Here is a 24,951-nt window from a genome sequence, read left to right as displayed (position 1 = left end):
ACATAAATAATACTTTAAGATTTCCATAAAAACTAATCCATCCCATCTCATCACTACAACATTATAATTGCACGCCTCCGGGCCAGTCAAGCCATTCCCCGGTCCCTCATCACCCAAAGGCTCGCCTGGGCGGTGACGTTTGGTGACGCCGTTGTGCGTTGGCTCGCTTCTTTGACGCCACGCTCGCATCGTATCCAATCGGCTAGCGACTGCAACGGCATCTAGGGTAATTATTTACAGGGAGCCTTGTCACACCTGCTAAAAATATCCCTCTTTCCCTCCCTAACAGAGATCCCTCAAGGTTTCAGATTGGGGAAGTAGGTAGGCCTGAGGAAAAGAGACGCTCGTCATTTGGACCTGAGCAAGGCACGTTTGACATTAGCGAGACCTTAAAAGAACCATCTGGGGTTTTATTACCACGGCCAGCATGCAATTATTCTTTGAATATGCATTTTTGTAGTATAATATACGCATTCCCAATATCGAACAAGACTGTGGATACAATTTTTATTCCAATACCAATAGGCAACTATTAATATAAATCATTTTTATCTATACATTACCCAAGTGTGTCCCGTAGTGTTTAGTTGAGTGGCCTCACAGCTCTCGGGTTCTGGGTTCAAATCCAGGTCGGTCCACCTACTATGTGAAGTTTGCATGAGTGGTTGTCTTCTTGTGTCCTGCGATTGGTTGGCCACCTCGTGCCCGGAAGCAGGTGGGATATGCTCTAGCACCCTAGTGAGGATAAGGCGGGTCAGAAAATAAAATGGTAAAAACTGAATCACCCAAGTCACTTAAGTACCTATTTATTTATGTTGACTACTTATCTATGTTGACTACTTATCTATGTTGACTAGATATCTATGTTGACTACTTATCTATGTTGACTACTTATCTATGTGGACTACTTATCTATCTTGATTACTTATCTATCTTGGCTACTTATCTATGTTGACCACTTATCTATGTTGACTACTTATCTATGTTGACTACTTTTCTATGTCGACTACTTATCTATGTCGACTACTTATCTATGTCGACTACTTATCTATGTCGACTACTTATCTATGTTGACTACTTATCTATCTTGACTACTTATCTATCTGGACTACTTACCTATCTGGACTACTTACCTATATTGACTACTTACCTATGTTGACCACTGACCTATGTTGACTACTTTTCTATGTTGACTACTTATCTATGTTGACTACTTATCTATGTTGGCTACTTATAAATGTTAACTACATATGCGTACATTTGTTAATACATGAAGACAAAGCGGAATTGATGATTTAAAAATAAGCTTATGAGGAATACTGGACATTTATTATTATTATTACATTTCAAATTGTTCCAGATTTCAATTTTTAATAACAGAGCAGGTTAAATCTCTACATTGCCTTGACTTTTTTTAAATCTTTATTAGCATCTTTAGCACCCTCTTTCGCTGAGACAATGCTAAACAAATAGTCGTTTTCTTTATCGCAGCTTCTTTAAAAATAAATTACTCTTAACGACCCTACAGGGTGCATTCAAGAAATACACTTACTACTTTGATCCGTAAAATATCAACCATGTGCCAAATCACAATTTCTTGATTAAAAGGTGCTACTATAAGACCCCCAACGCATTGTAAACAAAGCTCAATTAAAATTGTCGTTTTGTTACTCACAACAGGAGGGAATTGTCATCATCAATTCTTTACCTTTTTATACTCACAACAGGAGGGAATTGTCATCATCAATTCTTTACCTTTTTATTGTTGACAAGCAGTGTTTAAAATGAATGAATAAATAACATAAGACTTAGCTTAACATACAGCCACATCTCAAATTATTATTATCTCGGCCCATAAACGTGTAAAAAAAAAATCTGACACCACCAAAATGTTTTTTATTAACCGTAGAGAGGACGAATTTTCATTTGGTCTGTCATCCCAAGCATTTTAAAACCTGGTTGGTTTAAATCATCTTGAGTATCTGTTGACATTTTTCATTTTACGATGATTATGCCGGAATACACGGACTAGTTTTTTATGCACGACAACCCTGCATATGTAAGATATGGACATAAAAAAGCAGAATAATGGAATTGTCAGATGGGAGCAGAGATCTTTAGCGCCTACAGAGGTTTGATCAACACAGCGGGCCGTTTTGAGTGAAACTGGCAATTCAGACACGTCTCTCTCGGCGCTTTTGAATTCTCGCGTAACATCTTGTTTATGTTCAAATCTGATAATGACGATTAATGGCTAGAATGTGTTCACGGGGGAGAATGATCAATAAAACAGGCTACTGTTTGATTCAGAATTGAAACTCCATTTTTTTTTTTTATAAATTCAGTTTTTATGTTCATTTTTCCTAATCATTTTACATGGATTTCAATACAGTGCAGTTTTCCAGAAGTGACTCATGAGATTAAAATTATCTTGGGATATGATTGGCTTTGGCGCCAAGCATTTTTGAACACTAAGTGCATCTTTTAAGCGGGAGAAATTCTGACCATTCAGAAAATAAACTCTCGGATGGCTTTTGGGAAGGATTGGATTATGTTGCTTTGTATCAAGAATGCTTTTACTCCATCTTCGCCATAACATGAGTGTAACTTTACTGCAGCAATATTGATCTAAACTGTGGCCATTGCTGCCAACTAGGTTTATTCAGAGCATATTTATGTTGGTGCTAGACATTTTTCTTGACTGTTTTGTTTATTTTAAGACAGTGTTGAATGTTCCTAACCGTGTGCAAGTCTATATAAATTTATTTAGTTTTCCCTCTTCCTTTTTTGTCAAGATCTGCCTCAGGTGCAAAGCCAGAACAGAAGCCAGGATAGGAAAAGCAGAGAAAAAAGTGGTGAAAATGCTGGTGCACAACTCAGGATTTTAGTGCAAACATGGTCAATTCAAAAGTGACAAAAAAGAGGCAGACTCAATACAAGGTAATACTCCCACACATTACCACAAAACACTTGTGTTGAAATACTCTGACTATCGTGACCGGACATTTGGTCGCCGGTCAAATGTACTTAGATATCAAACAGTACTTAACAGTAGTAAATCAATTTGTCATTTTTTAATCATTTTTTCTGTTTTTTGGTGAAAAATCATATTGTAAATTCTAAAATTAGATGAAAAATGCAAGGTGTATATTAAATGTCCTGATTTTCGCCCTTTTAAATCAAAAAATGTAATTTTTTAAATTATTTTTTCAGTTTTTAGTTCAAAAATCATTTTGTAAAATCTAAAAATATATTTAAAAAAAGCTAGATGTATAGTAACATTTCCAGATTCTCCCCCTTTTGAATCAATAATTATATTTTTTTAACCAATTTCTTTGTTTTTAGTTCAAAAATCATTTTGCAAAATTTTAAAATATATTTTAAAAAGACTAAAATAAACATTATTTTAGATCTGTAAAAACTGAATATTCAGGGATTTTAATCCACTTCCTTTAATCCATTTATAAAAAATAAAAATCCAAATATTATATCTAAAATGGTCCGGCCCACGTGAAATCAAGTTGACGTTATTGCGGCTCGCAAACCAACCCAAGTCTGACGTCTGACACCCTTGACTTAGTTAATCAACATTCACTTGATAACACCATCACTTCTTTCTAAAGAGAGTAGTAAAAAAAACAGATCTAGCCTGTGATTTTTAAAGAAAAACATTCACCTGAATAGCCTTATCCCATTTTTTGTTTGTATTCTCGCGCTTTAAGGCGAAAGCAACGCAGATACTTCCTTGTTTACATCAGAATCCAGTTTGGTTTGAATCATAAAAACCCTTTATGATGTCACCCCTTAGACCGGCACCCCAATGGCATAGACTCCCGTTCTTTGATACGTCAATCAGACTGACAAACAGGGCTTATCTCCCTAAGAGATAGAGATGGATCGAGCGCCCTCTTCTAGCGTTTCATTCTAGTCGATGCACATGGGTCAAACCTTGAGAGTCCCTCCAGGAATTTATTGAATAAGAGTACGACTGATAAGACTCCATTGAGATTGGGATGGAATTCCCTTGTGCTTGGGAAGAACCTCTTCTGAATTACGATCAGTTACTCTCAATGTAATTCTCTCATACTCTTTGATTGAAGCACTTTAGGAATAGTTTTGATTATCCCATACCTGGCAACTTATTCGCTTTTACTGTGTTTTATGTTTTTTGATCATTTCAAATTGTGTATATCGTATAAAACCTTGTTTTAAGTACTTTTTTTGTTCGTATTGGAATGAACTTGCCAGATCAAGTTTGTAGGCTGTACTTCGGAAATTAGTACTTATAAGTTATGGGAATGTAGCCTTAGCCCAAGGGCAAAATTGACTTTAAAAATGTGACAGATGGGCGGGGTCAGCACAAGATACGATACATATAAAAAAGTGCATCCGTTAACAGTACATATGAAACATAAACAGTAAAAAAGGACTCAAGTATTAACATACTCATCACTCATCATTCAAGTAAAAAGTATAAAGTACAAAGTAAAGTAAAAAGGAATGTATTAAGAAATATTAAAATGTTATTTTAAAAAAGATATATATATATATATATATATATATATATATATATATATATATATATATATATATGTATGTATATAAATGTATGTATATAAATATGAAAATAAATATAAATATGAGTGGACACAGCTACTGCCACTGGCTTCCGCGTGACGGCGCCATCTTGGGGAAAAAAAAAACAAATATTTGGACAACGTTGGCGGGCCGGATTCAAACTTTTAGTGGTCCGGATGTGGCCCGCGGGCCGTAGTTTGCCCATGTTTGGGTTCGATTCCTGCGGCAAGAAACTCATTCAAGGTCGGAACAGACAGTTTTTTAATGCAGGGATATACATTTGTTATGGTTTCAAAATGGCAGCTCTTTTAATGTCACCATGACTTCATCTATTGGCCTACTCTACTTTATTGAAAGGTTTTCTGCCGCACTATAAAATTTGTCATCATTCCAAGCATTAGCGGATATTACCATCAGGTTACCTTTCCATTGAAATCAATCTAGTACTTATAAGTCAAGAGTTTGACCTCTCTTGACATTCTACATTTATTTACACATCAGCTATTAATCTCCAGACCTTAAAACGGTACTCCACGAAGTACTGTTTTATGCTAATGAATGAAAATGAAAACTCAAAGGCTTTTGACCCATTTTTTTTCTTCCCAGAGTATTTTTTAATAGCCTAATCTCATGATATTTAACACCATCTATCACACTACATTTGGCTTCTTTAGTGTTATTTAACCAAGGCTGTATTTAAAGCCAGATTTGAATTAAATGCCGTCTCAATTGAAACGGTTGAATATTGTATTGTTTTGAATGGAAATTGTTCCAAAGATTTCACAAGGGATGACTTAGGGAAGTAATGACTGGAACGGAATGCTGGGAGTTGGCGTTAGTGGAAAAATCTTGGGTCTATGTGCAGGGTTTTATGTGCAAATGAATTGTTTGTTTGGGTTACAGATTGGTGATGGAAACGGTTACTTTTTGTTTTGGATTTTTTGGACTGGTGGGGAATTTGCAAATGATAACAGGGGTAGGTGGATGCTCAGACGTTTGGTCGCCGGACGTTTGGTCGCCGAATGTTTGGTCGCCGGACGTCTGGTCGCCCGAACGTTTGGTCGCCCGGACGTTTGGTCGCCCGGACGTTTGGTCGCCCGGACGTTTGGTCGCCCGGACGTTTGGTCGCCCGGACGTTTGGTCGCCCGGACGTTTGGTTGCCGGTCTTTTGGTCACCGGTCATTTGGTAAAGTACTGTTTAATATCTTAGTACTGTTTAATATCTTAGTACTGTTTAATATCTAAGTATTGTTTGATATCTAATTATTGTTTGATATCTAAGTATTGTTTGATATCTAAGTATTGTTTGATATCTAAGTACTGTTTAATATCTAAGTACTGTTTAATATCTAAGTAATGTTTGATATGTACGTACTGTTTAATATCTAAGTATTGTTTGATATCTAAGTACATTTGACCGGCGACCAAAAGACCACCGACCAAATGACCGGCGACCAAAAGACCGGCGACAAAAAGACCGGCGACCAAAAAGACCGGCGACCAAAAAGACCGGCGACCAAAAAGACCGGCGACCAAAAAGACCGGCGACCAAAAAGACCGGCGACCAAACGTCTGGCGACCAAACGTCCGGCGACCAAACGTCCGGTCACGGAATAAGGTGTAGGTGTACTTGAAGCCGAGGGACACATGATATTTTGAAGATAGCAGCTGACTCGACTGAAAGCAACGTTATGTTTCTGACCTTTCCTGGCGAGGACAATTCATTTCAAACAGCTGTTCCATAAAATAAAATAAAAAATAGCTTTGTTTATGAGTCATCACTAAAAATGGATAAAAAGCATGTTATTTAATACAGTTGTGTTTTTTATAAGTCAACGTAGCTCACATGCTGACTTCAGTTCTTTCATATTTCAATTCAATATTTGCAACTGTCAAGTGTACGACTATTCAAGGACAAGTCTGTTTTTAGGAAGACATTTTGAGGCCAATGAATCAATATTCATAAAATTGCTGCAATGTTGCCATGCCGCCAAAATAGGGATAAAATAATTCCGCTAATGTAAACTACAGTGATTGTTTTTCCTAATGTAAATCATTACATTTGATTTGTGATTACAAACATGCCCATAATATTCTTTCAAAATAGCTCACCATCTCAACGATTTGCGTATTTTCTCGTATATTAGTCGCTCCCTTGTATAAGCCGCACCCTTAAAATCGTTAATTAGTTTGTTTAGAGTTTTATCTGTTTATTTTTTCATTTTTTTTTAAAATAAATAACCAAATCTACTGCATTACTTTGAAATATAATGTTTGGTCTTTGTCACCTTGCAGTTTTGTCCATGTTAAGTCTAATTTATGCGCATATAAGCCTTACCCTTGATTCAGTCATCATTATTTAGCGACAAATACGGCTTATATGCGAGAAAATACAGTAAAACAAAAATCAAATTAGTCACAATTAGCAAAGAAATTTACTATTGTAACTAACATGTAAAATATCACGTTTTGTGATATTGTCGACACCCTTATTCACAAAAAAAATCGATGAATTGCTTATTCTTTTACACTAAACTTGACCTGCTTAGCTTTCTTAGCTCTTGCTTCATTTAGCCAACTTTAATGTCTGCCCTCTTAATTATAATTGCAGCGGGATACATTATAAAGGGTTGGACAGTATCTCTCTTAGCGTCACTTAGAAAATGACCATAGCCGAATACTTTGCGACCCCCCCCCCTAATTACGTTGATTGTGTAGCACTTTCAAATGAAGTCATGGAAATGAACGTGGATGCTTCGAAGAGACGAGAAAAGGGCAAGAGTCATGAACCATGAAAGGCTTGAACAGCCCATAATTACTTTAGCCTGTCAGAGAGCTTTTCCTTGTCTCGGGGGGAAGAACCGCTTTGTGTTTGCTTTTGTTTCGGACTAACACTTGGCTGGGCTTCACACACATTTTGCATCAACATTCGGATACATCCACACTTGTTTCCCGGTATGCTTAATGGACATCTTTGTTATTTTACATATACTCATATAAACATATACACATGTATACATATACACATATACACATATACCACGTGTATACATATACACATATACACATATACACATACATTTACACATACAAATTTACACATACATATACACATACATATACACATACATATACACATACATATACACATACATATACACATACATATACACATACATATACACATACATATACACATACATATACCTGTACCTATACCTATACATATACACATATATACACATATACACATACATACACATATATACACATACACATACATATATAAATATATATACACATACATATACATATCGTATTTTCACGACTATAAGGCGCACTTAAAAGTTTTAAATTGTCTCCCAAATAGAAAGTGCGCCTTATATATGGAAAAAATGTCATTCATTGAGGGTGCGCCTTATAATGCGGTGCACCTTATAGTCGTCAAAATACGGTATATAAATATATATACACATTCATATACATATATAAATATATATACATACATATATTTATATAAATATACATACACACATATATACACATACATATATAAATATATATACACATACATATGTATAGATATGGTTGGTCTTACCATTCAGACAAGACCAAGAATTTAACCCCAAGTACAACATGGCCCTCGACAAGTAAGAGTTTGCCCAAAGTAGTCACGGTTCCTCCTCAGATGTTCCACAATGAGTCAATTTGAGTGAATACCACTACCAACTCAACTACTCCCCACGATGTCCTCGGGGCGTGGCGGGGGCGGTGTCAACACTGCCCGGGTCATACATTCGCCTATCAGGTCGCTTTTTTGGTGAAAGCTAATCCTATTGAAAATAGAAATGTTTGCCGCCTAGGGGATGCAACGTAGAGGACGGGGGTGCCAGAGCGATGCCACTAGCCCCCAGGAGTCAGCCATCCATGTGCGGGAGGAGAGATAGCCTAATCTTGTCACAGGCATTGCGGTTTGGGAGGGGGGGGAAATCAAAGTCTAGAGCTCTCGTTTGCAAAGACTTGAGCTCACGGAGGTGATATGAAAAGCTGGTGATAGACACCGAGAAGTTTGTTTTTCTTCTTCTTCTTTCTGGAGAGCTTTTCATGCTGTTGAGATTCAATTTGCTTAGGCATGCATTTGAGACGTATATGGACGATATCATGCCACGCTTTGAAATCACACTCTACTCGTCAAGGGTACAATTGGATTTTCTGTGTTTTTTTGCCATGTGTCAATCACTGATTAAGTTTCTGTACAGGGAAATTGTACTTGAACAGATGGACTTTTAAAGGGAAATGTCTTAAAGCCTGATAGATTTTGGTGTATATAACTAAATTTTGATTTAAAATAAATACTATACATTAATTTCCAAAGGGAAATGTCTTAAAGTATGATAGATTTTGGTTTATACAATTAAATATTGATTAAAAAAACTACAAAACGATAAAAAATGTGTGTCTTCATGCATGCTGGTATATTGAATCTGGCAACCCAAATTGTATGCTCTTATTGTTGTTATTAAGTGAAGTCATTCAGTATAATGAGATTTAAATATATTACACAGTGAACAAATACAATAAAATGACAAATAAATATTCAATAATTATGAAAAAAATATGTAATTATTAATTATTGAATATTTTATTTGTAGCATTAAAGTTTTTAAAACAATGCGAAGGCATTTGTAGTTTTTAGTGTTATAATTGGTCGTTAAATAGCTATAGAAGTTTATATATATATAAGAAAGGTGTTGTCATTTTCTGAATTAAATATACATTACATGGAAGTTGAGTCATTTGAAGTACATTTGTGCCAACAATAGTTGTAAAAAAAATGCCGAATGATTGAACAGACTTGTCTTTTACGATAAATGATGGATTTTAAGATCCGAACTATAAACTACAGATTTGGTACCATTTTGTGAACAAAGGATTTTGATTGGGCCAATCAATTTTCCAAGTTGGACATGAATGAGCACTGAGTGAAGATTTAAATTGCTACATTCGCGTTATGCGTTAAGCTGCATGTTACTCGCAATAAAAAAAAAACATCATTCACACTAGCACTCATAGCTAGGCGCAATTTAGAGTATCCAATCAGCCTACTATGCATGTTTTAGGAATGTGGGAAGAAACCGGAGTACCCGGAAAAAACCCATGCAGGCCCGGGAAGAACATGCAAACTCCATACCGTGACCAGATGTTTGGTCGCCGGTCTTTTGGTCGCTAGACGTTTGGTCGCCGGATGTTTGGTCGCCAAACGTTTGGTTGCCGGACGTTTGGTCGCCGGTCTTTAGGTCGCTGGTCAAATGTACTTAGATATTAAACAGTACTTCAATATTAAACAGTACTTCAATATGAAACAGTACTTCAATATTAAACAGTACTTCAATATGAAACAGTACTTCAAATTTAAACAGTACTTCAATATTAAACAGTACTTTGATATTAAATAGTACTTTGATATTAAACAGTACTTCGATATTAAACAGTACTTCGATATTAAACAGTACTTCAATATTAAACAGTACTTAGATATCAAACAGTACTTAGATATTAAAAAGTACTTAGATAGTAAACAGTACTTAGATATTAAGCAGTACTTAGATATTAAACAGTACTTAGATATTAAACAGTACTTCAATATTAAACTCTCTCTCTTAGATTTTAAACTCTCTCTCTTAGATATTAAACCCTCTCATGAATATAATTTTTAAAAGCTTGCTTCAACAGTAAACTATCTGTCACCATTTGACAGGCGACCAAACATCCGGGCGACCAAACATCCGGCGACCAAACGTCCGGCGACCAAACGTCCGGCCACCAAACGTCCGGCTACCAAACGTCCGGCCACCAAACGTCCAGCCACCAAACGTCCGGCCACCAAACGTCCGGCCACCAAACGCCCGGCGACCAAACGCCCGGCGACCAAACGCCCGGCGACCAAACGCCCGGCGACCAAACGCCCGGCGACCAAACGCCCGGCGACCAAACGTCCGGCGACCAACCGTCCTAGCACCACTCCACACACCTGTACCCACCTGGATTTAAACCCACTACCCAGCCCTTTCCAATTCAATTACCCCATTTTGACTGGGATATGCTGACAATGTGCCAACAATAACGTCCATCAAGTTAACCCCAAGATTTTCATACTTGAGCAATCTCTATTCCGTCACCCTTAATATTGAAATCTATCCGTCTCATGATTGGCGATAACACTACGAACTCACATCTCGCTTTCTCGTCAAATCTTCCCCGTGATGAATGAATAATTCATCTGTGGCCGTGTCCAACCCACCCCTACTGTGAACAACATATTTTTACATCTCCAATTCATGATATTCTCGCACCCGCAGAGCACAAAATGGTTCATGTGCGACAATTCGTCGTTGGGAACCAAAAACCACGTTTTCTAAAAAGCATTTAAACAGCCTGAGATCATAAAAAAAACACTGTAAATATCATATCTGGCATCCCATTGCTCTGCTTATACTTGGAATATGTTACAGTGTGTGACACTGTGGAGACAATGATTTATTTGATTGAACACGCTGAAGATTTCCGTAGGTTTTTTGGGGGTGCCGCAGTGTTTGATATCAGTATTTTTTTATTTATTTTTTTGCAGGTATCTGATCAGTAGGCAAGGCAGCAAGTCAACAGGAAGGGGATGTGGATTAAAGGGATCCCAGCACACATTATTTCCAACCTTTCCCCCAGTTCCTTTGCACAGCAAGCAGCTGCTGTGGCACATTAAAATCAGCACGTTAACACTTACTTCCTGTAAGTAACACCTGAAATCTGGCTCAACATAACGCAGGAATTTGGGTAAGTACGATTTTTTTACTGAAAATGATCATTTATGTAAGCGTTATACATTCTTCCCTTGATTATTGTGACTTTACTTATTACAAATTCATTTTTTAGTGATTTTTGTGGTTACGTTCATCAATAATTATACTTTGATATCATTATAAAAGAATACAGGGGAACATCGGATTAAATGTATATGTATTTAATTAATTTGGCAACTCTGATGATAATCTTGCAAGGAGGTTTCATTCTGACATTGTCCTCGTCACAAATGAAATTCTGGTCGCCAGTCTTTTGGTGACAGAGTTTACTGTTGAAACCAGCTCTCTAAATTATATTCAAGAGAGAGTTTAATATCTATGTACTGTGTAATATCTAAGTACTGTTTGATATGGAAGTACTGTTTAATATCTAAGTACGGTTTAATATCTAAGTACTGTTTGATATGGAAGTACTGTTTAATATCTAAGTACGGTTTAATATCTAAGTACTGTTTAATACCTAAGTACATTTTAATATCTAAGTACTGTTGAAACCAGCTGTCAAAATTATATTCATGAGAGATTAATATCTACATATCTATTGTTTTTAACAGTACTTAGATATTAAACAGTAATATTAAACAGTACTTAGATATTAAACAGTAATATTAAACAGTACTTAGATATTAAACAGTAATATTAAACAGTACTTAGATATTAAACAGTAATATTAAACAGTACTTAGATATTAAACAGTACTTAGATATTAAACAGTAATAATAAACAGTACTTAGATATTAAACAGTAATAATAAACAGTACTTAGATATTAAACAGTACTTGGATATTAAAGTGTACTTTAATATTAAACAGTACTTAGATATTAAACAGTACTTGGATATTAAAGAGTACTTAAATATTAAACAGTACTTAGATATTAAACAGTACTTAGATATTAAACAGTACTTAGATATTAAACAGTACTTATGTATTAAACAGTACTTAGATATTAAATTCTCTTTCTTAGATATTAAACAGTACTTAAATATTAAACAGTACTTAGATATTAAGCAGTACTTAGATGTTAAAGTCTCTCTCTTAGATATTAAACTCTCCCTTAGATATTAAACTCTCTCCTTTAGATATTAAACTCTCTCATAAATATAATTTTGAGAGCTGGTTTCAACAGTAAACTCTGTCACCGTTTGACCGGCGACCAAAAGACCGGCGACCAAAAGACCGGCGACCAAAAGACCGGCAACCAAACGTCCGCGTACCCATTGACATAGATAGACATTTACCACCATAAATGACCGCCAATGAGTCTCCTACAAAGAGTCGAAAACCGAAAATTAAGAGTCTACACCGGCACATCTCACCGATTCCAAAGATTTAAATTGTTGTTACATCCCTCGCAATCATTGTAATGCAAATGAGCCCCTGGCGACCTATCTCACGAGCCATTTTACTTGGTATTAACTCGCCCGAGTAACGGGAATATGAGCAATTCATCATAATGCTCCGAGCGAAGCCGTCTGCTAATCTATGAGATTCCGATTCTCACAAAAGTGGTTTAACACTCTGAAAACACCCTGATACATTATTTATTAGGTCTTCTATCATTTTTCACACCCGCTTATACACGGAGCATCCGTGTCGTTCATCAGATGACTTCACATTCTACCGTTCTAGTGATGTTTTATATATCGCTCTTGGTGTCAGATGGTACCATTCCTCTTTTCTAATGATGGATGTTCTTCCATTTTACCGGTAAAGTTGAACTGAACACCTTCACTAAACTTAACATTCCGATCATAGACTATGTTGACATTGTTTAAAATAATGTTTAGTTTCTTAACTATGTCTTTTTAAGTGAAATGCAAAATTTCTATGATTTTCTAGCATGATTTTCCATTGCAAAATGCTTATCTGGCAACCCAAAGAGAGAGGGATAGTGCTACGACATTTGTATGGTTATTGCAATACCAATTTTGGCCACTGGTCTTACATAATTGCGGTTATAACCTCCCAACCGCCCAAAAAAAATCAATTTCAATTAAAATTTAGTAGTCCAGATTCCAGTACTTAGTCCTTTAATGACCAATTGCTCCCTTTATTAATGATTGCAATTCCCTTATTATGCGATGAAAACTATAAATTAAGGGATAATAAACTGTAAAAACAATTCAGAACATATTTACTCACACTTAAGTCTAAATTTTTTCGCAAATTGGATGGTGAGCCCAATCAGTTGGTGCGCCTTTTATATGCACTAAACTCAAGATTCTGTAGATGATCGGGATTAGAGTCGAAATGGCTAAAACGAGAATGTTTTTTACAAAAAAAATGTACTTATCTGGCAACCCGAAGAGAGAGGGATAGTGCTTCAACATTTGTATGCTCGTTGCAATACCAATTTTGGCCACTGTTCTTACCTAAAGCTCATATAACCCCCCCACTGCCCCCCAAAAAATCAATTTCAATTAAAATTTAGTAGTCCAGATTCCCGTACTTAGTTTAATGACCAATTGCTCGCCTTATTAATGATTGCAATTCCCCTTATTATCCAATAATTCAAAACAATGCAATTTTTGGCTAATTTTTTTGGTCGGCTAATAAAAAAATCAATCCGTTTGATATAGAACAAGGAATTACCAAAATAAAATATCCAAAAATTCAAAACAATGCAATTGTCGGCATTTTTGATTGGTCGGCTATTAAAAAAATCCATTCATTTGATATAAAACTAGGAATTACCCAAAAAAAGAATCCAATAATTCAAGTCAAAGCAATTTTTGGCTATTTTTTTTTTTTTTTTTTGGTCGGCTAATAAAAAAATCCATCCATCTGATATAGAACAAGGAATTACCAAATAAAAATCCAATAATTCAAGACACTGCTATTGTCGTCTTATTTCCACAAAGTAGCAAAACATCAACCCGTTTCTGAAAAAAAAATCACCCAAAAAATCTTGACTTTGTCAGAAGCATGTCTTATTCCTGCCTGGTGAGACGTCTTCACTCATTGCCTTAAAGGGCAAGGCCAAACAACAAAATCAAAATAGACATATTAGCTGTTGTTTTTAAGGAAATATATATCCAGTGTAGTACGCTAGCTCCGTATGGGCAAAAGCGAAATATTTTCGCAATTTAGCATTGTGAGGAAGTGCCATCACTTCAGCTCTTTTGTGTCAATGGCTTGAAAATGGGCAATTTCCTGTCTAGGGTGTGTATTTTGGCAATTTTATCATCCCCTGCCATAGTTATTTAGTCGCACTTAAGCCCATCAGTCATCGTTGCTGTGTTGAGGGGAGGTCGACGTGCAGTAAAACTGACAGACGGCCTTCCGCATGAGTGAAGACGTATGAGACAGGAACAAGAGCCAGACACATTCTTTTTGTTTTATTATATTTTTAGCACCATCATATGGTTCTCTCACCAGGCAGGAATAAGACATGCTTCGGACAAAGTCGAGATTTTTTGGGTGATTTTTGGGTGATTTTTTTTTGGAGGATTTTTTGGGTGATTTTTTTGGAGGATTTTTTGGGTGATTTTTTTGGAGGATTTTTTGGGTGATTTTTTTGGAGGATTTTTTGGGTGATTTTTTTGGAGGATTTTTTGGGTGTTTTTTTTGGAGGATTTTTTGGGTGATTTTTTTGGAGGATTTTTTGGGTGATTTTTTTGGAGGATTTTTTGGGTGATTTTTTTGGAGGATTTTTGGGATGATTTTTTTGGAGGATTTTTTGGGTGATTTTTTTTCAGAAACGGGTTGCTTTGTGGAAATTAGCCGACAATTGTGTTTTCTTGAATATTTTTATTGAATTCCTTGTTTTATATCAAATGGATGGATTTTTTTTTTATTAGACGACCAAAAAAATAGCCGGAAAATTATATTGTCTTGAATTATTGGATTTTTATTGAATTTCTTGTTCGTTATCAAATGGATGGATTTTTTTTATTAGCTGACCAAAATAATTTAGCCGACAATTGCATTGTCTTGAATTATTGGATCTTTTGGGGGTAATTTCTTGTTGTATATCAAATTGAAAGTTTTTTTTTTAATAGCCGACCAAAAAAATTAGCCAAAAATTGCATTGTTTTGAATAATTTGATTTTTTGGGTAATTCCTTGTTCTATATCGAATTGAAATTTATTTTTATTAGCCAACCAAAAACAAATTGCCAAAAATTGCATTGTATTGAATTATTGGATTTTTATTGAATTCCTTGTTCTATATCAAATGGATTGATTTTTTTATTCGCCGACCAAAAAAATTAGCCAAAAATTGCATTGTTTTGAATAATTAGATTTTTTGGGGGGGTAATTTCTTGTTCTATATTGGATGGATGGATTTGGTATTTAGTGAAAAATCACTGCAGATTTTCTTGTCATGTTGAATTGCTTTGGATTTGAGATCTTTTTAGTTGAAGATAGAGATTAAGGAGGGTTAATGTTGCCATGGTGCCCGAGTTTTATGCTATGATTTGTGGGAAAGGACGATGCGGGTCATGGTGTGAAGGACACACAGCTTGAATGGATTTTCAAGGAAAAATATGAATTCGAGCTTTTTTTTATAGTCTGAAGTGGTAAAAAGTAGAAAGATGAAATAGTGTGTGCATCTTTTTTGGGTCGAATTTGTGCTTCTACTGCCGCTGAACACGATATTTGGAAAACTTTTTCATAAAAATACTTGCCAATATTAGATATCTGTAGTACTTAGATATTAAACAGTACTTAGATATTAGACAGTACTTAGATATTGAACAGTACTTGTATATTAAACAGTACTTGGATATTAAACAGTACTTAGATATTAAACAGTACTTAGATACTAAAGAGTACTTAGATACTAAACATTACTTAAATATTAAACAGTACTTGGATATTAAACAATACTTAGATATTAAACAGTACTTAGATATTAAACAGTACTTAGATATTAAACAGTACTTCGAGCTCAAACAGTACTTAGATATTGAACAGTACTTCGATCTTAAACAGTACTTAGATATTAAACAGTACTTACATATTAAACAGTACTTAGATATTAAACAGTACTTAGATATTAAACAGTACTTAGACATTAAACAGTACTTAGATATTAAACAGTACTTCGAGCTCAAACAGTACTTAGATATTAAACAGTACTTCAATCTTAAACAGTACTTAGATGTTAAACAGTACTTATATATTAAACAATACTTAGATATTAAACAGTACTTAGATATTAAACAGTACTTAGATATTAAACAGTACTTAGATATTAAACAGTACTTAGATATTAAACAGTACTTAGATATTAAACAGTACTTAGATATTAAGCATTACTTCGTTATTAAACAATACAGTACTTAGATATTAAACAGTACTTAGATACTAAACAGTACTTGTGAGGCCGGCACATTAACCACTCAAACCCTGAGCCTATTCATAGTAATAAGTCATCTAAATTACAATATATTTAATAACCACTCCACATTTAGCTCACTTCACTTGATTGCATTGATAGTTTCTTTATAATGACAATAGTACTTAATGTATGCTTACATTATAAATTAAAAACATGAAAAAAAGGGCCATTAATTCACGAGAAGATCACATTGCCCGTGAGTCTAGCTTGACTTTTGGAAGTCTTTTTCTTCAAACAGAACTTGCAGCTTGACCTAGTTTTTGGCGGAAAAGCAAAACGATAAGAACCCCACGCCTTCCCCACCACCACCACCACCGGCACCGGCACCGGCACCCCCCCTATTCCACAATACTGTCAATAGCCAAAGATTGTGCACTTCACAACTCGCCTTGTTTTGCATTTCGGTAATAATAAAGCCGCGGGAAGAAAACAGCCGGCGATCTCTCTCGGAGCAAAATGTGTGTTTGTGGAAGATTTCTTCTAATCCGAACTACAAAACTACCAAACAAGAATCCAAGGTCAAACTGGCAAAAGTAGCCAGGGTCGCAGTTTATCATGTACAGGATTTTTTTTAGCTCCTTTAACGTATTTTTCGGTACAAACAAGGTATCAATCATGCAGATTTTGCAATGTTAAACAGCCAAAAAACGGACAAAGAAGGCCATTTTTTTTACTGATTTATGAAGGTTTCTTGTTTAACATAAATCTAGTTTTTTGTTTATTTTAGTTTCACATTGTAACTAACATGAACAAAAATAGTAGATGCATAATTAGCTTGAATTATGGTCATACAGGAATAACATATACCACAGGTGTGAAAATGGCGGCCCGCGGGCCAAATCTGGTCCGCTGCATCATTTTTTTAGGGTCCGGGAAAGTAAATTATGAGTGCTGACTTTCTATTTTAGGATCAAATTCAAATGATATATATAGATGTATATTATATTTTCTGATTTTCCGCCCTTTTAAATCAATAATTGTAATTTTTTAATCATTTTTTTTGTTTTTAGGTCAAAAATCATCTTGCAAAATCTAAAAATGTGTAAAGATATTTTCTGTTTTCCACATTAATATGAAAATTGCGAATACGAGATAAATTGTAAAATGTAAAGATTTTATGGTAATTTTAAGGGTACGGCTTATACGCGGATGCGACTAATATGCAAAAAAAATATGGTAGTCACTGTCGTTAGTCATGTGACCAGTTTTAGGGGCTGTTTTTAAATTGTCTATCTACTTATAATAGGCAAAATAAACTATTTTAAAGTCATTTTTAATGTATTGTATTTCAATTTTTTCAGATTTGTATCCATTATAGACCCAAATTAAAAATTGCTAAAAATTAATATTATTTTATTGTGGCTAAGTTTTTCATGTGTAATTATTGAAAAAAAATGCTGTTAAGAAGTAATGCCAGCTAATAAGTTCATTAAATTATTAAATTTTAACACATTTTTAACAAACTGACAAATAATATAAGTAATAAATAATAAAGATCTTAATAATTCCTTTGCTTTGGCCTACAAGGGACGTGGTGGTACACTCTCAGGTGTTTTTGTGTGAAATAACGACAGCAAAAATAGCACATTTACCTTTAAAAAAAATATGAATTATGTCAACCGATCCTCATTTTTGTGAGTGATATTAAAATGTCTCACCAAATTAATCTCCTGGCTTTATGATGAGTGTTTTAGCAGCCCTCTAAATGGATATTTCCCGCGCGTACATTTTATATATGAAACGTCTCCCGTTCCTAATCAGTCAAAATGACAAAAAAAAATAAGACAACACAAACGAGCGACCCATCACATCGGCGAGAAAGCAAAATGAAAAAAATGAAGTTTTTTTTAGCCTGATTTGAGCTATCAAATACTTTTACATTACAGCCGCTTGTGGAATTCCGCCCGGCAACAGAATTTTTTGGGTAAAAGTCCCCCTTGTAAAGGTTTAATCGTGTTTTCTCGTCTATAAAATGAGCTTTTAAAGTGATTGCAGAACATCAGGAACATGAAGGTCAATGGCCTTTAGCGAATGAGACCACTACGAGCTTAGTCATTGTGGGTTGCCGCCCTGATTCCACATCAAATATTGATTCCGTTAGTAATTAAGTGATGGCTTGTGAAACATGGATAGAAGAGATGGCCCAAAAATAAAAGATTAAATGGGTGCTGGGTTAAAAGTTGATGTCTGTATGTAGTTGTTGAGAACAATACTTTGATTTTTTGGTGGATGGAAAGACATTTTGTAGATTTAATGGAGGTCAATTATTGGTTATTGATTGGTACTTGGGAAGAGAAGTGGTTTTAAGAAGAGAACTAGTACAAAGTGAATATTTTTTTTAATTATTGTGGAGTCATAATAGTAATGGTGGCCCAGTGGATGAGTGGTTAGCATGTCGGCCTCAAAGTGGGGTACCTGGGTTCAAATCCATGTTAGTCCACCTGTGTGGAGTTTGCGTGGGTTTTCTGGGGGAAAACCCATGCAGGGGGACCGACCTGGAATTGAATCCAAGACCTTAGAGCTGTGAGGCCGACATGCTAACCGCTCAATTTTTATATATTTATTGAAACTTTGGGAGTTGAAAGGGTGTTCGGACGTTTGGTCGCCGGTCTTTTGGTCGCCGGTCTTTTGGTCGCCGGTCTTTTGGTCGCCGGTCTTTTGGTCGCCGGTCTTTTGGTCGCCGGTCTTTTGGTCGCCGGTCTTTTGGTCGCTGGTCTTTTGGTCGCCAGTCTTTTGGTCGCCGGTCTTTTGGTCCCTTTTGGTCGCCGGTCTTTTGTTCGCCGGTCTTTTGGTCGCCTGTCCTTTGGTTGCCAGTCTTTTGGTCGCTGGTCAAATGTACTTAGGTATTAAACAGTACTTCGATATTAAACTCTCTTAGATATCAAAACGTCCGGCGACCAAACGTCCGGCAACCAAACATCCAATCACGGTTGAAAGTTGAGCGGTTTGACCGATATCATTTTAAAAAGCACTACAAATGCAATTGTGTATGAACTAACTTTTTAAGTGTTAAAACTAGTTGGCAAATGATACTTATCAAAGTTTTAGCAAACCCACTCGTATACAAATATATAAAAATAGTTTTTTTGTTTGTTTCATGTCAGTATTGTTTAACCCGAGTGCGGTATTTCCGTGACTGTGCAAAGACGGCGTCCGTGCTCCTCGCCACGTTAGCAAATGAGCGCCCTTGTTTGTTTATTGCTTTTTCTTGTCCTGCTTCTTGTGGCTGTCTAACAAATGTATTTCTTAGACAACAAATTTCAACTCTCGCTCCCCAAATTGCCTTTTGGCAATTCTGCATGTTGATGAGAATGTGTTTTTCTTGTTGCGTAAGTGCTTTATGGGATAAAACTAACTCGCATAATTGCATCCCAGTTTATCAACATTAATAATGTGGGTCACGCACTTTGTTACAAACTTTCAGCAGACATTTTGGGATTTTTCGTCTTTGCATAATTGCAAGGAAATGGGGATATTTTGTCATTGTTGCAGTTCAAGATATTTATTTATGTTTTTAAGACTCAGATAAGGGTTTAAACTAGGCGTCAGTCTAGAGGATTGGTGTCCAAGTGGGGGACCGCGGGCCAATTCTGGCCCGCCGGATCATTTTGCGCGGCCCGAAAAAGTAAATGATTGTCGACTTTTTGTTTTTGATCAAATTAAATGAAGATTATAAATGTATAGGGAATATTTTCTGTGTTTTCTCTTTTTATGATCAATAATTGCAGTTTTTTAATCATTTTTTTTCAGTTTTTAGTTCAAAAGGCATTTTTAAAAATCTAATAATAAATATATAACAAATAATTTAATTTAAAAAATATTTTCTTTCTTTTAAAAAACTCAAATGATTAAAATATGTTTACTATAACAAATATAACATTTAAAGGTTTTCATGCAGTTCTTTTAATCCTTTTTTTTTAATTTCTAAATATTCTATCTAAAATATTCCTCTTTGCCCTTTATTTTTACAGTAAATAAACCGATTTGTACTAACACTATTTACTCTTTTTCTATTTTAAAATAATAACCAAAAGGTTAAAAAACAGATTTAACATTCGCCCTCTTCTGAATGAAAAAAATAAAACTTTTATTTCTTAAAAATATATTAATAAATGTAAAAAAGAATCCACTAGTATAGAATATTTGCTATAAAACTGTCAAAAAATGTCAAAAAATACATATTAATAAATATTTTTTGTGGGAAAATCGCGTAGAATTACGTAGAGAAATATTTTTGTAACTATTTTTTGTCAATCTGCAATACTAAAAATATATTTTTGTATTCGTGTGATTGAGTAAAATTCCTAATTCCTAAAAAAGAACCATAAACCACAAAAAATGAACCAATTGAAAGAACCATTCGTGAATTTTACGACGCAGACGGGCCGCAGACACTTACACAATCCTTCCTATCAACAACCTCCAGTCGAATAACATTCAAAAATATGATTTTTTTGTGTCTCTCTTCGTCAATAAAGCTTCCCGACCCCTTATACCCTCAAAAAATCTTAATGTTTTCAACTTGCTCTTTTCAAGACATTACGCATTTTCGTAATAAGGTTTCCCGGAGCCGTCTCATTGGATGCCTTTCCTTACAAAGATCCAAGAATCCAAAAATTCCATTAGCTACAGTCAATAAATCGCGGATAAGAGTCACTTTTATGCTTTTCCAAGTTGACACCATGCTAGCTACTTTTAAAAAAAACGATTTATCCGTTTCATTTTGCTTCTTTCAAGTGTTTAATTGCACATGTAACGCCGTTTCAATCCATCTTGTTTGCTTGTTCCTATTTGCTAATGTTGTTCATTTCCAGTTCGGGGGAGGGGCTTATCATTAAGGGGCGTATATGGCGTATATAATAAGACGCGGCGCCGCCAAGTGGCGGTTACAAATGTGTTGCGTCTCAAGAAAATTGAATCGATTTTTTTTTTCTTCCGAGGAGTCATTTACTGCTTATTGAGTGGCGATTGCTTGGGTGTTGTTTCTGTGCTAAGTGAAGGATGGTTTCTCGATACCGAAAAGGGCGTAAAGGGGGTTTGCGGGTGTCACAATGGCGACATCACAGCCAAAGGTGCTTTAATGATCTGCAGATGGGAGATCATTGATAAGCGGGAGGAGTAATGAATCATTTGCAAAATAGATGCGTCAATGTAAGGGTTAGTGCTAATCGTTTTTTTTTTTTTTTTTTGGGATGGAGAGGTCAGGGAATTATTTGCTCAAAGGTGATTTTGGTCTAATTGAGTGTTTTTTGGTGGAACTATTTGGTTTTTAAGATGATTAATGGGAGAAAAGGGGTAAATGAGGACTTGGAAATTGGGATAGGGAGGTTACCTGCTGGTTGTATGTGGTACTGCGGTGTTTTCTCGCATATAAGCCGTATTTGTCGCTAAGAAAAAGAATGGGTGATTTGAGGGTAGGGCTTATATGCGCATAAATTAGACTTGAGATATGCGAAACGGCAAGGTTATAAAGATTAAATGCCGTAATGCAAGATAATGTAGGCGATTTGGTAGTTTATTTTGAAATAGACAAAAGATAACATGATAAAATGCTAAATAAAATGTATTTTGACATCTATGAATCAACTCCAAAGAGAGAAAACAACAACCCTATCTTGCATAAAATGTAAAAAAAAAACTCACTTTTACCTGCTCAGGGTGTCGCCATCTTAGCTAAAGATGACAAACTAGACCTACTCACTTCCTGGTTGTACTGCTCACATGACTTACTTTCGATTCATACATACTCCGAAAATACCATGTGTGATGATTTTTCGTAATGTTTTCCCTTCAAAGTAACACATTTGTACTCCCTATTAAAACCATGAATATGGAAGCAAAAATTGGGAACCAAGGGGCGGCTTATACGCGAGAAATTGGACAACTCAACGATTTTAAGGCAATTTTAAGGGTACGGCTTATACGTGGATGCGGCTAATTTGCGAAAGAATCTTTTCAGGGACAGTGATTGGCTTTTGACAAGTTGAGGCTATTTTTCGGGGGGATTTAAGTAATCATGAATGTAGTTTTTATGTCATATCATGAACTTTTTTAAAGGGCATGGCTTATATGCAAGAAAATACGGTACGTACCGTATTTTCACAACTATAAGGCACACTTAAAAGTCTTAAATTTTCTCCAAAATAGACAATGCGCCTTATAATCCAGTGTGCCTTATATATGGAAAAAACTGAAAACCAAAAACGAAAAACCACCACTGTCAGATATTAAAAAAAACACAAACGCCTGAACTAAAACAATATTGTTAAATATGCAGATGCCATCTTAGTTTACGACATCTTCCATCATATAGCTCCACCCCCACTGCAAGTTTTGATACCAAAAAATCTAAAACATCAACAATGGCTGGCTCTGGAGGTGACTCTGTAGTGAGTGCTTCATACCTGGAAGTCAATAGCAATTACCCTATTTTCACGACTATACGGTGCATTTAAAAGTCCTACATTTTCTCCAAAATAGACAATGCGCCTTATAATACAGTGCGCCTTATATATGGAAAAATGTCATTCGTTGAGGGTGCGCTTTATAATGCGGTGCACCTTATAGTCGTGAAAATACGGTAGTTGGGACTTGGCAATCTGTGCTCAGGCTCACTTGACGCATTGAGCCAGTGGGAGTGATTTGGTGGGCACATTTTCATTTGACAGCCTTTGAAGAGGTGGGCTGTAGAGCAAAATGATTGATGTGTCACACAATTACTGTAATGGGATCGTTTCTTGCAAATTAGAATTGCCGATTTCGCATCGTGAGGAGAACAAACCACCCTGGCTGCGAAGAAAACGATACAAAAACAACAACAAAAACATGACATTCTCACTGTCAGACTCAAAACAACTATTGCTATAAGTGTGTGTTGTACACAAAAGGGGAGATAAAATACATTAAATATACAAGTAGATTAATATTTTTTAAATTTTTGACAAAAATTAAAACAGGAAAATATGACCAATATTAAGAGCTATGAAACTCCACCCAAAAATAATGTACCGTATTTTCACGACTATAAGGCGCACCGCATTATAAGGCGCACCATCAATGAATGACATGTTTTCCATATATAAGGCGCACTGTCTATTTTGGAGAAAATTTAAGACTTAAGTGCGCCTTATAGTGGTGAAAATATGGCAATTGCTATTGACTTCTAGGTATGAAGCACTCACTACTTTACAGTCACCTCTAGAGCCAGCTATTGTTGATGTTTTGGATTTTTTTGTATAAAATCTTGCAGTGGGGGAGGAGCTATATGACGGAAGATGTTGTAAACTAAGATGGCATCTGCATATTTAACAGTATTGTTTCAGTTCAGGTGTTTGTGTTTTTTTTAATATCCGACAGTGGTGGTTTTTCGTTTTTGGTTTTCTGTTTTTTTCCATATATAAGGCGCACTGTATTATAAGGCGCACTGTCTATTTTGGAGAAAATTTAAGACTTTTAAGTGCACCTTATAGTCGTGAAAATACGGTACTTATATATTTATTAAATTATTTTGTGTTTTTGTTAGCAACATGGCAACAAATAAAGCCGCAATTGTTACATGGCTGTGTCTAGATTAAACGCCAAATTCTTTAAAGCTAACGTTTTTGTTGTTCCTTTGTTGATGTTTGCCGTTTTGCCTCCGCGGGTGGGAAAAGGTCGTAGGGGTTAAATGCTTTTATTTGCTCTGTTTGTTCAACAGAGAATCTCCACGCTACTGTGAAATTGTTCTTGCGTCCGGGATGCATCTATCCTCTACCCGAAAGGGAAAAGAAGCCATAAGCAAATAAAAAAACGAGGTTTTTCCAGAGACTCAATGGAGCTAAAATGATTCAATGCGATGGATTTGATACATTAAGTTGGCTTTTTAAGGGGTCCAAAGTGGCGACCTTCAAACTTTCTTGCTGTTTGAATGACGGGAATTCTCATGTGGCGTAAATAGCTTCAAAAATCAAGCCAGTTATACAGTGGTACCTCGAGGTACGAGCTTAATTTGTTCCGGGACTGAGCTCATATGTCGATTTTATCAAAATTTGACTCGTATCTCTAGATAAATATTTGCCTGAAATTTTACTCGTATCTCAAGGTAAATATTTGGCTGAAATTTTACTCGTATCTCAAAGTAAATATTTGCCTGAAATTTTACTCGTATCTCAAGGTAAATATTTGCCTGAATT

General features: G+C 35.5%; 1 protein-coding gene across 2 annotated transcripts in view; it reads left to right on the top strand.

Annotated features, from left to right (window-relative positions):
* Positions 1-24,951, top strand: part of lingo1a (leucine rich repeat and Ig domain containing 1a) — a 78,416-nt gene that overhangs the window by 18,586 nt on the left and 34,879 nt on the right. The window contains exons 2-3 of one of the 2 annotated variants that reach the window (XM_077711179.1): positions 2,796-2,940; positions 11,207-11,406. The gene's annotated coding sequence lies outside the window, so the exon portion shown is untranslated. The remainder of the gene's footprint in view (positions 1-2,795; positions 2,941-11,206; positions 11,407-24,951) is intronic. The other variant, XM_077711180.1, reaches the window with a different exon arrangement.

This window comes from Stigmatopora nigra, unplaced genomic scaffold, assembly GCF_051989575.1.
Source record: "Stigmatopora nigra isolate UIUO_SnigA unplaced genomic scaffold, RoL_Snig_1.1 HiC_scaffold_25, whole genome shotgun sequence".
In the NCBI taxonomy this organism is placed as follows: domain Eukaryota; kingdom Metazoa; phylum Chordata; class Actinopteri; order Syngnathiformes; family Syngnathidae; genus Stigmatopora; species Stigmatopora nigra.
Note: the sequence above shows the minus strand (reverse complement) of the source record. Positions and strands in the feature narration are given on the sequence as shown.